The sequence below is a fragment of the Phacochoerus africanus genome, chromosome 3, assembly GCF_016906955.1.
Source record: "Phacochoerus africanus isolate WHEZ1 chromosome 3, ROS_Pafr_v1, whole genome shotgun sequence".
Taxonomy (NCBI): domain Eukaryota; kingdom Metazoa; phylum Chordata; class Mammalia; order Artiodactyla; family Suidae; genus Phacochoerus; species Phacochoerus africanus.
In genome coordinates this window covers 201,522,251-201,527,958 of record NC_062546.1, presented here as the reverse complement: position 1 = coordinate 201,527,958, position 5,708 = coordinate 201,522,251, and positions in this window count along the sequence as shown.

Here is a 5,708-nt window from a genome sequence, read left to right as displayed (position 1 = left end):
GGTTATAAATTGCCATGGTGATTGGATTCCACTGGACCCATTTTTTTAAACAGCAAAGAGTTCTAAGAGCAAACTGTGAAGTGAGGCAAATAATATATTTATTAGCCATTAACCGTCCGATTAGGCTGCTTCCTGCTTTAGATCTTTGACAGAATGCCTAATTCTTCCCATATTCCTTATAAAAGAGAAATGATGTTAGATCGAGGGCCTTTGGAATACAATGAAATCGAACTTGTCTCAAAAAATGAAAAGGTACTGCGTTTTATTTTAAATGTTCATATTCACGATGTGCCCAAATTATATCATTTTCAAAAACTTATGGTAAAAAGTTGAAATTTCAACTTGAACTGATGCAAGAGGAGGCACAGTTTCTAAATTCTGTTGGAGAGTGCATGAGGAGAGCAAGAGAAACTCTTGCAACACCAAATCCTCCGAGCCGAGTCTGCAACTTACACCACAGCTCTCAGCAACACCGGATCCTTAACCCATGGGGCAGGACCGGGGATCAAACCTGCATTCTCAAGGATACTGGCTGGTTCCTTTCTGCTGAGCCACAGTGGGAACTCTGAAAGAGAAACTCTTGAATGTGAACATGTGTGCTGGACCTCTGTGCAGGAATATTCTCAGCAGCCTGGTTGGTGCTAGAAAGAACTGGAAACTCAGAACTAGAGGCGAGCGACCACATACACCTATTCTGGAGCAGCACAAATGCAGGAACTTCGGTGACACACACCCTGGACAAATCTTGGAAAATCTGTTGAGTGGGAAAGAATAGGATTCCAGTTTTATAAAGCTCAGAAATGAACAAAACTAATGTGGTTTGTGACTAAACCATTTTTTGAAAAGCAAGGGAACAGTTAACGCAAAATTTGTCAGCATGGTTACCACCGGGGGCAGAAACACCCGGGGGACATTGGTGATTTTCTAGTTCTTAAAAAAGGTGAAGGTGCGTTGCATTATTTTTTTATTTTTTAAATATCTTTGTTACCTTTAATTATGTCCCTTTTTTTTTCTTCCTAATATTGTGTGTGTGTGTGCGAATACCTCTTAGGGGGTTCCCAGGCTAGGGGTCGAATCAGAGCTGTCGCTGCCGCCTACACCACAGCCACAGCAACGCCAGATCCGAGCCATGTCTGTGACCGATGCCACAGCTCATGGCAATGCTGGATCCTTAACCCGCTGAGTGAGGCCAGGGATCAGACCTGCAACCTCATGATTCCGAGTCGGATTCGTTTCCACTGCGCCATGATGGGAACGCCCAATAATGTTACATTTAATGTAATCAAGTCCATTTGTTCTAAACTTTGGCTGTTTCTTGTGGCCGTTCGTCCATAGTTAGATCCCATGCAGGAGCCTGGATCTCTTGGTCAGCTCGTCTACAATCGCTAACAAGTCCTCCACTGCTGCTGCTGCTGGGCCTGGACATTCCAGGGGTCCCCCCCACCCCGGGAATCTGTGTCCACAAGCACACATTCCCACGGCCTCCCTCCGAGGCTGCACTTCGGGTAGCCTGGCACAGCCCTCCTGCTCTTCCATGGCAGGCCACCGCAGACCCCTGCGGAGGGGCTGGAGCTCACTCTCTCTGGCCTCATCATAAGCCAATAAATGCTTTCTTGAGCACTTGCCTCCTGGCCAAAGCTGCAGGTGTGTAGGGGTTCCCATGGTGGCTTGGCAGGTTCATAACCTGATTAGTATCCACGAGGATGAAGGTTCGATCCCTGGCCTCACTCCGTGATTAAGGATCTGGCATTGCTGTCACTGTGGTGTAGGCTGGCAGCTATAGCTCTTATTCGACCCCTAGCCTGGGAACGTCTATACGCTGCAGGTGCAGCCCTAAAAAGACAAAAAAAAAAAAAAAAAAAAAGCTACAGACATGCAAACACATCCAGCAAGGACAACCATCCGGGCGATGGAGACAGAAGCCAAGGTGGACACTCTGGGTCCAGCAGTGGCTTTGTGACTCCATCCCCACCTCTCAATGTGAGTCCCTGGCGGATCAGCCAGTCCTGACTCAGCGTGGCCAGCAGAGATGTTTGCTGGACTCATGAGTCTGCAGAACCTGCTCCAGGCTGGCCTCTACCGTGGCCTTTGTCCAGGAGACCTGGCACTGGCTGGGTGGGCATCACAGTGACCCCTCTGTAGGGGCGGACGTGTCTCTTGGCACTTTTCATTAGCCATGAGCCGAGAGGGTGGCTGGGATGGTGGGGAGAGGCCCCAAGCCCAGAGCGGGTGTGCCTCTGTGTGTGTGTTGGGGGGTGACATCTGTGTTGCTATTGGCTGTCCCTGTCAACACTGGAGGACCAAGGCAGGTATGTAGTCTAGACAGGCCCTGATGCTGCAAGAGTGCCAGCCACGGCCACATCCCAGGAGCCAGCTTCGTGGGGCTCACAGGGAATAATCCCTGAAAGCCAAGAAGACCCCTGAGGATCCCAAGGACCCGATGCCAGGGCTGCTGGGCGGACTAGGGGATGTGAGGGGGAGGGCATGGCCACTGCTTCCAGCAGAGCCCGGAGATGGGTGAGGAGGACTCGTGAGCTGCACAGCTGTTGTGCAGGGGAGAGAAGTCGGCGGCGGGGGGGGGGGGGGGGCGCTGGGAGATTGCGGTGGGGGTGCTGGGAGATGGGGTGGGAGCCAGAAAGGTCTAGAGGTTTCCGTCTTGGCGGGCCATGAGGCCTCCACGTTTCACTGAAGGAGGGCCTGATGGCCAACCCGCCTTCTGCTCTGGGCCTGGGCGCTGGCACGTGGCACCCTCCGAGGCTGGTGGCCGCCAGATAAGCTGCCCGAGGCCACGCAGGGATCCGCCCTTCAGTAACCTGCAGCTCCGCTGGGTTGACACCGTGGGGAGCAGAGGTTACACTCTCGGCCTCCTTTGTGGCGGGATGTGGCCACGTGGTGGGTTTTGGCGGGAGGATGAAGTGGGAGGGTTCCGGGCCAGCGCCCTTTATCCCTGCTGTGCCTCAACTGGGGTCTGCAGCCCCGCACACCGGTCCCACCCGGGGAAAGTCTCACCTCGATGGTGGCGCGCGGGGCTCAAAGCACCCTGGGGCCCCAGGGACTCCGTGTCGACCCTGCACCACAGGGCGCCCCAATTCGAGACCATCAGTAACGGAATTTGAGTCGAATCTTCTGTCTTCTTGTTGTACCCACTCCTGCCATCTTGTGGTGTTTCCATTTCGGGTCCCCTGCCCGAAACCTCCCCGAACCTCCCCAACTGCCGCATGTCCACGAGGGCTGCCCCGTCCCCGCCCTGGCTCTCGCGGACCCCCTGTGATGGCCGGGAACCCCGCGGGGCCTGGGCCCCGCCAACCAGGAAATCAGGATCTCCCCGGCTGAGACCAGCGTCTACGCTCTTTAAAGTTTCTGGCGATGCCAGCGGGCGGCTATAGGCAAGAATGCGGGATCCACAGATAAAGGGAAGCTGGCATCTATTTGTTCCCTCCCATCTTCTTGAAGGCAGGCCCTGGGGCCCGTGGAACCGCTCCTCATCGGCGGGGTGAGCCCCAGGCTGGGTGGGGTAGACGAGTCTAACTACAGTTAATGAATCTCCTAAGCAATGCGGAGAGGTAAAAATGTATTTATTCATTTGAGACATTTTTAAGCCCTTCCTCTAGGCAAGGCTATGTTTTAGGTGCTGGGAACAGTGGTGGCTTAGACATACACAGGGCCTGCTCTTCTGAGGACTTGTGTTCTAGCGGGTGGTGTAGACAGGTCACAATGAAGAGGTGATGGAATTTCAATCCTGGTACATGCCACGAAAACAAAGTGGGCTAGGTGGGGAGGGAGTGATGGAGAAGGGGCAGTTTTAGGTGGGGTGGGTGGTCAGGGGCCATGACCCTTGAGGAGAGACCTCGCGGGGGAGGAGGAGGAGCATGAAAGTCAGGACAAGGAACAGAGTAGGGAGGGAACATGGGAACCGATCGGTGGGCAAGTTCAAGAACGAGTGAGGCCAGCGTGCCTGAGGGAGGTGGGCCAGTTCACGCAGGAGCCGTCGGAAGACGTGGGCAAGAGGTGGGACCTTTACAGGGAGAGGTAAGCATCTTGAGTTTATTCTAGGGATGCTAGGAAGCCACGGGGTTGGGAGCACAGGTGTTTCAGGAGCTGACTTAGATTGTGAAAGGCTCACTCTGGCTTCCAGGTGGACGTTAAACAAAGGGCAGCAGAAGAAGCAGGGAAAAGAGCCTGACTGTGGGAGGCGTCCCGCTTGGATGTGGGTGGCTGTGCTGGAGGGAGGGAGACACGGGCAGTTCTGGGAGGTGCCTTTAGACATGACCACAGGGTGGGGAGAGAAGGAGCCCTGGATGACCCCTGCACACTGGGCAAGCCCCTGGCCAGGGCGAGCTGACATTTACCAAGACTGGGAGGGGATAATTAATTTCTGTTCTGGACATGATGCACTTGCGATGGCTCTTAGTTATCAGAGGCACATTTTTTTTTCTTTTGCTGCCCCTGTGGCATGTGGAATTTCCCAAGTCAGGGATCAAACCCACGCCACAGCAGTAACCAGAGCTACAGCAGTGGCAATGCTGGATCCTTAAGCTGCTGATCTACCAGGGAACTCCCAGAGGCACTAATTATTGGTTATCCCAACACCTTTTCCTCTTTTCCACCCACAGAACGAGGCTGGAAAGGATAGATATTTGCTTTATGCGACCAAATTCTGGCCCAAGAGATAGTCATAAAGGAAGCATTTTCTGGAGGAAACTGGAAAATCTGGGAATACCTTTGCTTTCCTGATAAAAAATAGATGTATCCTTTTATACAATGGACAGGAATGCAATGTCTGGAGCTATGGCAGCCATCTTTTGACTGTGAGATGGCTTGCTAACAAAGTGGAGCAGCATGAAAGAACTTGAATTTTTCAAAAAAAACATAACACTCCTGAGACACAGCACCAGACCTGGACTGTCTGCCTCTAAATATTTTGTTATGTGATACAATTAAATGTCCGTAATGCTGAAGCCTCTGTTTCTTGAATATTCCATTACCTATAACCAAAAGTTTCCTAACTATACAACATTCAGATACCTACACAGCAGTAGATCTAAGGGTCTAGAACTCAGGGCAGAGGCAAGACTAGAGATATTAATTTGGAAGTCAAGGGCAAATACTGAAAGCCCTGGGCCTTGATGGGATGACTTACAAAGGTCTTGTGATAAAGAATATAATAGGTTGAGGACCAGGTCCTGAATGTGTAGCATTTGGGTTTCAGAAAAGGAGGAGGAGCAGCCATCAGGGACCAAGAAGGGACAACAGAGTATGTTGCATGTCTGGGTGTGTAAACACACAGACACACAGACACACACACACACACACACACACACACACCAGACCTTCGCTTTGGGGTCGCCGGCTATACAAGCTCTGAACTTGACTTTTTATTTAACGGTACATACCGTGGACACCTTCCTATGTCAATACATGGAGGTCTTTTTGGGGGGGGTCTTTTGTCTATTTAGGGCCACACCCACAGCATACGGAGGTTCCCAGGCTAGGGGTCGAGTCAGAGCTGTAGCTGCCAGCCTACACCACAGCCACAGCAACGCGGGATCCAAGCCGCATCTGTAACCTACACCCCAGCTTATGGCAACGCCGGATCCTCAACCCCCTGAGTGAGGCCGGGGATGGAACCCACATCTTCATGGATACTAGTTGGGTTCGTCAACCACCGAGCCACGATGGGGACTCCAGTTCTGCTTTTTTAATGGCTC